Source organism: Solanum pennellii, chromosome 10 (assembly GCF_001406875.1).
Source record: "Solanum pennellii chromosome 10, SPENNV200".
NCBI classification, from domain to species: Eukaryota; Viridiplantae; Streptophyta; class Magnoliopsida; order Solanales; family Solanaceae; genus Solanum; species Solanum pennellii.
The window spans coordinates 64,309,168-64,320,661 of record NC_028646.1 but is presented as its reverse complement, the minus strand read 5'-3'; positions in this window follow the sequence as shown (position 1 = coordinate 64,320,661).

The window sequence follows — 11,494 nt, the reverse complement described above, 5'->3', positions numbered from 1 at the left end:
ATAAACCATAACCTACCTCCACCGAAGAATCGTGATCAAGCAAGCTATCTACCCAATGCCTTTTGCTTTCCTCTTCGTTCTCTCTTTCTTGCTCGTTCTCCCTCTCTGCTTCTTTTTATTTTTCTTCTCCAGATTCTTTTTCTTTTACCCTAATTATCATATAATTCATTATGATAAAAGTAACCCATTATTTGTTTTAATGTTATCTCCTTTAACCCTCAAGTAAATAAATTATTAAACTTACCCCACTAATTTCATAAAGTTGTCATGGATAGTCCAAAACACCCCTTTAAAACCTTTAGCAGAAATCCGACCCAGTTGGGGTTACGCAACCTGTGATGGTCCGTCGTGTCTATGATGGTCCGTCCTGCAGGTCCGTCACAAAGTTTAGAGAGTTAAATTCAGTAAAGGGGTTTGTGACGGTCCGTCGTATATACGACGGTCCGTGCTGCAGTTCCGTCGTGAAGTTCAGAGAGTCGATCTCAGTACCCAGATTTCAGAGTTGAAGTGTTTTGGAACGAAGACCCTCGACGGTCCGTCGTGACCATGACGGTCCGTCGCGTGATCCGTCGACCCAGTCAGTTATTTTCAAAATAATTTTACTGCCCGAACCTACTAAACAGGTTGTTACATTCTTGATGATACATATGTGCTCGTGGTTACAAGCAGTGATAATATAGTGGCTATGATCAATCAAGTTATTCGAGGGCATTGTTTTAGCTTTTGTGACGAAGATTTTCCCTTTAAAGGGGGTCGAACAACAAGGCGTTGAATATCACTTTCATATACCGCGAAAGGGTCATACCGTGTCCTGGTGGATGATGGGTCTGGTCTCAACATTTGCCCACTATCGACTCTAAGGCAGTTAAGGTTTGACTTGGGGAAGCTGGAACAAGACTACGTCAATGTAAGAGCTTTCGATGGAGCACAGAGAGATACATTGAAAGCGGTGAATTTGGTCATCCAAATGGGTCCAGTAGATTTTAGTGCCCAGTTTCAGGTCTTGGACATTGACACCAGCTATAACCTTCTTCTGGGAAGGCCTTTCATCCACATGGTTGGAGTTGTGTTTTCTACTCTTCACCGATGATGAAGCTCATTTGAAAGGACCAAGAACTGGTTATTCACGACAAATGGAGTTACTCCGGAAGGAAGACACCCATTATTAATGAAGTTTCGCGAGGTACATCAGTAAACACGGTGGAGCTAGTAAACGCCACCGATAAGGATTTGGCCTCACAACCTCCTATGCTTGTCGTGTAAAAGATGATCGCCACTGTGATGCTACAGAATGGGTTTGAATCGGATTTCGGATTGGGAAGGAGTTCCCAAAGGATTATTGAGCCTATTCCAGTCCTCGTCAAAGGAGCTAGATATGGTTTGGGGTACATCCTCACAAATGATGATATGAAGATGAATAAGAGCAGTGATCAAGCACTGTCTAAGCCGATCCCACATCTGTATCAATCATTTCCAGTCCGGGAGTACACCGATCTCGATGACATTGGAGAAGGAATCTGTGGCCTTTTCGAAGATCAATGCTGTCATTGAGGATAAGTTTGAGCTGACATGAATCCGCAATGCTGAGCCTGGGGAGATGCTACAAAATTGGACCTCCACGCCGATTCTGCTTCCCCGAACTCCTTTGGTAGAAGGGCATAATTTATGCATATTTAGTCGGTGGAAGTCCGGAAGAGGCCCGAGACCCATTATTTTGCTTAGTTGAACTTCTAAATTTTCCTATGATGTTTAAAAAGGCAACATGGCCTTTGTCATAGCCAAAGTTTGCGCTGTTTTAACAATTTAATCAAAAGCCTCCTTTATTGAAAACTTGCTTAATTATTTATTTGCCATTTATTTTTCGTAACTTTGTCTATTTATGGTTTCAGTAATATTAATTTTAAACCTGCCAATGTCATGTCATGTCACGAGCCAAACGAACAAAATGAGGCAGGTGATGACGATGCTGAAGAATACGAAGAGAAAAATGAGGTGCCGGAATATGTTGCTGAGGAATTTTGGCAGTTTGAAAATTAGCATAAGCCAAATTTGGAAGAAACTGAAACTATGAATCTGGGAGACCAAGAGTGTGTCCAAGAGGTCAAAATCAGCGTCCACTTGAATGAAGATCAAACAAAGGATCTTATTCACTTACTTACTGAATACATTGATGTGTTCGTCTGCGAGGTCAGCGACATGCTAGGGATGAGTATCAATGTGGCATCTCACAAGTTGCCAATTAATCCAGGATTCAGTCTAGTGAAATAGAAGGCTCGGAAATTCAAGCCTGAGTTTAGTTTAAAAATCAAAGAAGAGATCACCAAACAAATCGAATCTCGATTAGTGGAAGTGACACAATACCCGACTTGGTTGGATGATGTTGTTTCGGTTGCAAAGAAGGATGAAAAGATCAGAATATGTGTCAGTTAAAGAGTTCTCAACAAAGCCAGGCCAAAGGATAATTTTTCATTTCCAAACATTCACATTCTGATCAATAAATGTGCTAAACACGAAATGAAGTCATTCGTGGATTGTTACGCAGGTTATCACCAGATTCTGATGGATGAAGAAAATGAAGGGTGATGCCATTTGGTCTAAAAAATGTGGGTGCTACTTATATGAGGGCTATGACAACCATATTTCATGACATGATTCATAAGGATATCGGGTGTATGTAGATAATGTCATAATCAAGTCCCGCGAGAGTTCGGTCCACTTGGCGCATTTGAAGAAGTTCTTTGATCGTCTACGTCGTTACAACTTTAATATAAATCCCGCTAAATATGCTTTTGGGGTGCCAGCAGGCAAGTGGTTGGGATTTATAGTCAGCATAAGAGGTATTGACCTCGACCCTTCCAAGACTAAGGCAATTTAAGAGTTACCTCCTCCGAAGACTAAGAAGGAGGTGATGAGTTTCTTATGGAGGTTGAACTACATCAGTCGATTCATAGCTCAATCAATTATGGTGTGTGAGCCTATCTTCAAGCTGTTGAAGAAAGACGCTTTGACAAAGTGGACTCAGGAGTGTCAAATTACTTTTAATGCTATCAAGAACTATTTGCCCAATCCACCGGTATTGGTTCCTCCGCGGGAAGGAAGTCCATTGTTGCTGTATTTGTCTGGCTTAGATAACGCATTTGGATGCGTGCTTAGGCAACATGACGAAATAGGGAAGAAGGAGTGAACAATTTATTATATAAGCAAGAAGTTCACGCCATATGAGTCTCGTTATACTCTCTTGGAGAGAACGTGTTTTTCCTTGACTTGGATCGCTCAAAAGTTGAGACATTATTTGTCTTCTTACACAACGTACCTGATTTCCAGGATGAACCCATTGAAGTACATTTTCCAGAAAGCGATGCCTACTGGAAAGTAAGCCAAATGGAAGATGCTTTTGAGTGAATTTGATATTGTATATGTGACTCAGAAGGCGATAAAAGCACAAGCCTTGGCCGATCATCTCGCAGAAAATATCGTCGATGAATAGTATGAACCGCTTAATTTTCACGATGAAGCAGAACAAGATGGTTTGCCATGGTATTTTGATATAAAGAAATATTTAGAGACCGGGAGTTATACCGAGTGTCATGACCGGAATCTAGACCCCAGACGAGACAGGCGTCGTTGACCTCTCAGATATCGCAGACAAGCCTACATACGTCCTCATTACTTCATCTAGATTAACTTTAGCGGAAAATTTGAACTTTTTGTTACTTAAATATAATCATAATTTGTTCACCATCAACCATCTAACATTAAGATCATCAAATGAAAGAAATATTTTAATATAGCAATAATTGAATACTTGCCAAAATGGGCACAAATACAAAGTCTGAAATAGTACGGGAAAGAAACGCTAGTAGGACATACTCCACTAACTCAATCCTAAGACTAAGCTAGAATATAAATGGGCAAGCATCCTCGAAAGCATGAAGGCCTACAATGTCCGGATGAATGCGCGACGTCCGGATAGCTTCAGCGTCAACCTATAGCTTTAGCGTCCATCTGTGCCTGCACCTAAAATTGTAGAGTTGTATAGTAACTGGCACACACTTGTACTAAGTATGGGTATATGCAAGCACACACCACAGACATGCATGAGCAAGAATATCTCTTTCTTAACAACATGATTATGGGAAGTCAAATCGGTGGACTTGCCAAATTTGGATTAGGAAAGTTAATGAACTTTCCAAATTTGGATTAGGAAAGTCAGTGCACTTTCAAAATCAGGATTAGGAAAGTCAGTGAACTTTCAAAATTTGGATTAGGAAGGTCATGCCATGAGAGTAACATGCATCATCATACTTATCATATTGCACACAACACATAACATTTTACACATAACACATATCACATAGCAAATAACACAACATGTTTTATAACATTCATTCATATGTCATGATACGTTGGAATCATGGACTTGACATTAAGACTTACCAAAATGAGGGCTCAACATATGGGACCTCAACTAGGGAGTCTTCATTAGAAAACACAGAGTCTGCTTCATTCATTCATACGTACTTCATTTCATTCATTCATAAGCTAGTGTAAACACCAGCTATACCTAGGATGTAGTTTAAGACTCTTATCGGGTTTGTTGTGCAATGATCAAGAATAACCTAGTATCATTACTTGAGTCTAGCTCACCTCTTGATTATCCTATCCTAACACCTTTGGTATCATTCATTTCATTTTGTACATCATTTGAGGCTGACCACATTCATTCATTGGGAACTTTAACTTTAATCGACATAGATCATGTGAGCATCATGAAATCCACTGTCTCTCCCACACCGAAAAGATGTAATCACCGGCCAAGGTGACCCAAAACATGCTAGCGTACATGGGAATTTAACCCCGCCAGATCCCTATATTGGCAATATAGGTTCGAAGACTAGGAGATATAAGGAGACCCATACCCGACATGCCGGACAGTCTCATCTCATGAGAGTTACTTAACCCCCACCCTTCCCGAAATAAGGCATCACCACTCATAACTAGTCTATCAGTGCTCAGTATAAAGTTCCATTACATTCAACTCATACGTCATGGAAGCTGGCTTCTAGTATGAGGACATCATAGCTCAATAAATGATTTATCATCTCATCATTAGTATTAAGTGTGTTAATCTTAATACTTTCATTAGAGTGTTCATAGAGACTGGTCTCTTCATTAACTCACACTCTCATAGGTGAGTACATTTTGGTAAGATTTACTTAGGCTCATTTGATATTGTTCTCATCTTTCACATTAGCCTCATATCATGTTGTCACCACATTCATTAACATTAGTACAATTGCTCTTCATAATTACTCACCCCATTTTACGTGAATGTTCATTTCATCATATGCCAATGCACTTGGCCATTTGTGTGTTTCACACTCTTCCTTAACCCTTCTAGGGTTTTATCATTTCATTATATAATAACCATTTCATCGTATGCCAATGCACTTGGTAATTTATTGTGTTTTACACTCGTACTTAGCCCTTCTAGGGTTACTTCATTTCATTACATACATCTTAGGCTCACTTATTTTTAAATGTATACCCGACTTATAGGTTTATACATACAAGCCATGAGGCTTCATTCATAGTTCGTTAAGTGACTCATATCTTCCTAAGATTATGTAGTACAAGACTTACATATCTTATATGTATGCCAAGATCTCAATTTCGATCTAAGTAGGTGGCATTATTCTTGAACATTTAATTCACGTATGACTTATGTATCAATACAGAAATTTGGGCAAGGGAACCCAAGTTCGAACCCCTTGGACAATACTTACATTTTTCATGACTTTATTTTTAGTCTTCATGACATTGAGACCCTAGATCGAGCCCCCAACATAAACATTCTATCTTTATTTTTCTCCTTGGATTCTCCTCTTATTTGGGCGAAGGGTTGTGGGATCGAACCCCCACAACCCCTTTTTTTCATTTAATTCTTCTTGTCCAATTCGCATGGACCATGAGGTTGTGGGATCGAACCCCCACATCCTCTCTTTATTTATGCTTTATTTCTCTAGGGGCTGTGAGGTTGTGGGTTCAAACCCCCACAACCTCCTTATTTTATTTTTAGTTAAAAGTTGACTTGGCTATGCATTGGCAGTGAGGTTGTGGGATTGAACCCCCACTACCTCACTTTATTTTCTTATTTATTTCGCACTTTCTCCTTTCCAGCCTTAAGGTCGTGGATCGATTCCCACGCCTCACACTTCCTTTCTTTTATTTTCGTTCCCTTCATTCGCTGCCTAGAGGTTGTGGGTTCGATTCCCACGCCTCCCATTTTATTTATTTAAATTTTTGCTCTCTCCTTTCTCAGCTAGTACACCCCATTTTGAATCCCCCTGACCTGTTCTTTTATTGCGAATTTAAGGTACCAAACGGGTGAGGTCAAAGGTTCAAATCCTGGTGGCCTTATCCCTTTAAAATCAATTAAATTTTCAAGATTTCTTCTCTTTATTTTATCCTAAACTAAACTTATATTTTTGGCTGGAAACTTAATCATTTTCTTAACTGATTTTCATCAATATATCCACTTGAAAACTTAGGAAAATTCATGGATTGTTTAACACTTTTTTAGGGATATTTCATGGGGTTCCTTTGTCTATCATCTCAGATAGAAGACCTCAGTTTACCTCTCATTTCTGGAAGTCAATTCAGAAGGGCCTTGATACTCAAGTTAACCTTAGGACAATATTTCATCCGCAGACGGATGGACAGGCAGAGCGTACCATTTAGACCTTAGAGGATATGTTGAGGGCTTGTGTGATCGATTTCAAAGAAAGTTGGGATGATTACCTTCTCTTAATGAGTTCGCCTACAACAATAGCTACCATTCCAGCATTCAGATTGCCCCTTATGAGGCTTTATATGGGCGTATATGTAGATCTCCTATTGGTTGGTTTGAAGTAGGTGAAGCAGCTTTGATAGGACCAGACTAAGTCCTTTATGATATGGAGAAAGTGCAACTCATTAGAGATAGACTTAAGACAACCCAAAGTCGTCAGAAATCTTATGCAAATGTAAAGAGAAGGGAACTAGGGTTCCAAGTTGATGATTGGGTTTTTTTGAAAATCTCACCTATGAAAGGGGTGATCAGATTTGGAAATTAAGGGAAGATCAGTCCTAGATATGTAGGCCCTTACAAGATCATGAAAAGGGTTGGCAAGGTGGCATATGAGTTAGAGTTGCCAGCAGAATTAGCACCAGCGCATCCGATCTTCCACATCTCACTCTTGAAGGAGTGTGTGGGTGATCCAGCCTCTATAGTGCCATTGGAGAGTGTGGCGGTGAAAGATAGTATTTCTTAAGAGGATGTACCAATTGAGATTCTTGACCGTCAGTTCAGAAGGTTGAGAAACAAAGAAATCGCTTCAGTCAAGGTTTTGTGGAGGAGTCAGTCCATGGAGGGAGCTACTTTGGAAGAAGAAACCACCATGAAAGCCAAGTATCCTCACCTCTTTCCTTCAGATTCCACTCCATCTTGAGGTACTAGTTCCTCTTCAGTTGTCAAGTGATTCATGCATAAATTTAGTCTTAGAATCATGTTCCCTCAGTTTGTACTAGCATTTTTAGCGTATTTGCATGTACTCGAAACTCAATTCAGACAGAAACTCGGTTCTCAGTGTTTAATAGTGGGGTTTGTAGCTCTCTCCCTCTATATCAGCTACATTAGTCTTTCTTCGAGGATGAATGTTCCCAAGGGGGAGATAATGTAACACCCCGTAGCTAAAATACACAAAAAATCAGTTTTTCAGAATGTCTACAGGTGCAACAGACGAGACGATTGACGCACCATATCCTGACCCACGGTCCATCATGCACAACTGTCGATGGGATCAGAAATTTCCAACAATCTTAGCCCAGGAAAATTGTTTTAGTGTTGGTCGACGGACGGACTTAAATGTCCGTAGGTCGGACTACCGTCTGTAGTCCATGACCGTCGATCAAGACTCCTTTCAACAACTCTCTTACAAGAGCTATGAATGACGAGCACAGTCTGTAGGTCTAACCGTAGGTTGTAAATTAGCAGATAATGAAGGGGAAATGCAGTTGGGTCAACTTCAAATGGTCATAGTTCTCTGCACAAAATGAATTAGGTGTCCCATGACCTACCCACAGATAGATAATTGAAATAACTTTGAATATATACCAACCTTGCTAAAAATAGACCTCTGATTAAACCATTATACCCATTTTAGTAAAGGCCTGTCGTACAGGCCTAACTGACGGGCTAACCAACGGGGTGTCGGTCAATCGATGGAGCGTCAGTCCTAGCCGTCGATTGGTCCGATAGCAACTTACCCAGGGGTCTTTTGGTCTTTTCCCACTTCGATTAAACCCCAACATACGTCGTTTTGACCCTAAATCATCATACTTTAGTCAGTTTAAGCCTAGAAACATAACTAAAACATATCTGAGTCAAATCATTAAATCAAAATTTAGAAATTTAGAAGCAAGAGAGAAGAAAAAACTCAAGAACCTAGTTCAAGAACGCAACAAGTTCCAGCACTTCCAGCCCCGAAACCTAAGTACTTTTCCGTGGATTTCATCACCAGGTATGTAGGTATATGGGATTTCACTAGTGGGTTCCTTTCACCCATTGGGTCCTTAGTTTTAATCAGATTCTTGCTTCTCTTGTCATGATTAAATCTAGGGTTTCTACAACTTTGATACAACTTCATGAAATTTATTAAATATATGTTCCAAATCAGATTATCATGTTATTACTCAGATTATCGTATGAATTTCAGAACCCTAGCTTTGTATTTCTTCAGTTCTTGAATTACACAAGCTAGGTCAGTTATTTCAGACACTTCAGATGTACATGCCTCAGTTATAAATGCATAATTACCAGATTAATTGTTGCATTTTCAGTTTGCATGTTCAGTTTCAATCCATCTAGTATTTAAAGAAACTCAGACATAATCAGTAAATTTACAGAATTCATTAGGAGTAGCATAATACCGAGTTGGACTAGGGTTCAGCATACCCTATTAGTCCTAGAACTACTAGCCAAGTCAGTTGTAGGTCCTCTCTATGGGAAATCAATTGAGTGATCCCGCCAGCATGTCTTTATACCTTTGGCAGGGTATATTGGGTCCTCTCGGTGTATACATCGGACTCCACATTTAGCTCATGTGGTGTTATTATCGGTTATTAGTAGCTCTCACAATTTAGTCAGACTCTCTGCATTGACCATTTATAAGTATATTCAGTATTCGGTTTCAACATGTTATAAATTGGTCATTGCATCCAGTTAGCTCAGAAATCAGCATATCATGTTCAGATTATTATACTTGCTTTTGTACTTGTTCAGTTATGTTTTACTTCAGTTTTACTCTATCCTACATGCTCAGTACCTTTCAAGTACTGACGCATACGTACGCTACATCTTCTCGTGATGTAGGTTCAGGTTCTCAGCATCTAGATCACACATAGATCGATTTCCGATCTCCAGTTCAGCAGATTCAATGGTGATTCCTTATTATCCGAGGACAATAGTCATGAGTGTCATTTCATTCCTTAGTTATTTAGTTTCAATTTTTTCTAGATTGAACTGTGGGCTTGTTCTAGTATTTCTAGTCCAGTTTAGAGGCTTATTTCAGACATAATTAGTTTCAGCTTAGTGTTAAGTTAGTAACTTCCTTGTATTAAACTCACAAGTTTTCATATATATTAGCTTTAGCATATGCGTATTCCCCATCTTTTCAGTATAAGTTATGATTTAGCTTCAGCATCAGTTATTATCTTTAGTATGCTCATGATCGTGCCAGCAGGGTTAGCTTGGGATCACTTGTGGTCCTAGGTTCCGTGTCCGTGTCTCGGGGGTAGCTAGGGGCATGACAAAACTTGGTATCAGAGCACTAGGTTTAAGTGTCATAGGATGTTTGAAAAGCAGCACTAAGTGGAGTCCTTTTCATGGGTGTGAAGTGCACCACATCTAATGAGAGGGAGGCTATGAAGTATTTTAGGAAAAACTTCACTTTCTTGTTACTCTTATCGTGCGTGATGTATGATCTTATCCCATTTTAACTTGACGTTCTACGTTTCAGATCATGCCTCCTCATAGATCTAACGCTAGGAATGCGAATGCCAAAAATGCAAACGCAGCTCCTCCAGTCCCAGATTAGGAAGTCTCTAATGCTGAGTCCAGGAATGCTATACAGATGTTGGCTCAGAGTATGACTAACTAGAAAAATTGGGTTCATGCTCATGTGAATGAAAAGGGTGGATCAGTAGCAGCAAGGGTCCGTGACTTTGTTAGGATGAATCCGTCTGAGTTCTTAGGATCGCAGACTAATGAGGATCCTTAGAATTTCTTGGATGAGATCAAGAAGATCTTTGACGTAATGAAAGTCACTGGGAATGATCGGGTTGAGTTAGCATCATACCAGTTGAAGGATGTTGCTCATATCTGGTACACTCAGTGGAAGGAGAATAGGGGTGCAAATGCGGCTCCTATAACTTGGGATTACTTTAGTAAGATTTTTCTCGATAGGTTTTTCCCAATAGAGTTGAGAGAAACAAAAGGCCAAGAATTCATGAACTTAAGGCAGGGTAACATGACAGTCTAAGAGTCCAAACTCAAGTTTAACCAACTCTCCAGGTATACTTCTCACATGGTTGCTGACTGCAGGGCTCAGATGAATAAGTTTTTGTATGGAGTGTCAGATTTGGTGAAAACTGAGTGCAGAAATGCGATGTTACTTGGAGATATGAACATCTCTAGACTTATGACTCATGCTCAACAGGTTGAGGGTGATAAGCTTAGGGAACAGGCTAAGGAAAATAAGAAGGCTAGGACTGGGAACTATGACTATTCTCAGCAGAAATCGGGTGATGGAAATCGCTCGCAGGTTCAGCAGAAGTTTTTGGCTCCAGCCCCTTCATCATCTAGTGTTCCATCCTCCAAGAACATGTATGACCAGAAGGGTAGAGCACCAGACTCTAAATCTCAGGGAAGTGCTTCAGGCACCAAGACTTACACCACTTGCCCTAAGTGTGGTAAGAACCATCCGGGTGAGTGTCTTGTAGGAAAAGAAGGATGTTTTGGGTGCGGTCAGTCTGGTCACAGGTTGAGGGATTGTCCTTCTATACAAGGTCAAGGAGGTGGTAATGGTAGAGCTCAGTCTACAATTTCAACAGCACCAACAAGTCGCCCAACTCAGCAGGGTAACTCATCTGGTACTGGTGGCGGTCAGCGCCAGAACAGGTTGTATGCTCTTCAGGCTCGCCAGGATCAGGAAGGTTCTCCTGATGTAGTCACTGGTATGTTACGTGTCTTTGACCTTGATGTTTATGCATTGTTAGATCCATGGGATACTATTTCTTTTGTAACTCTTTACATAGCAGTCCAATTCAATGTCAGTCCAGAAACTCTCTCAAAAACTTTCTCAGTCTCTACTCCAGCCGGTGACCCAGTTATAGCTAGGCTGGTATACACAAATTTCCCTATCACTGTTTCTCAGAAAGACACCTCAGCAGATCT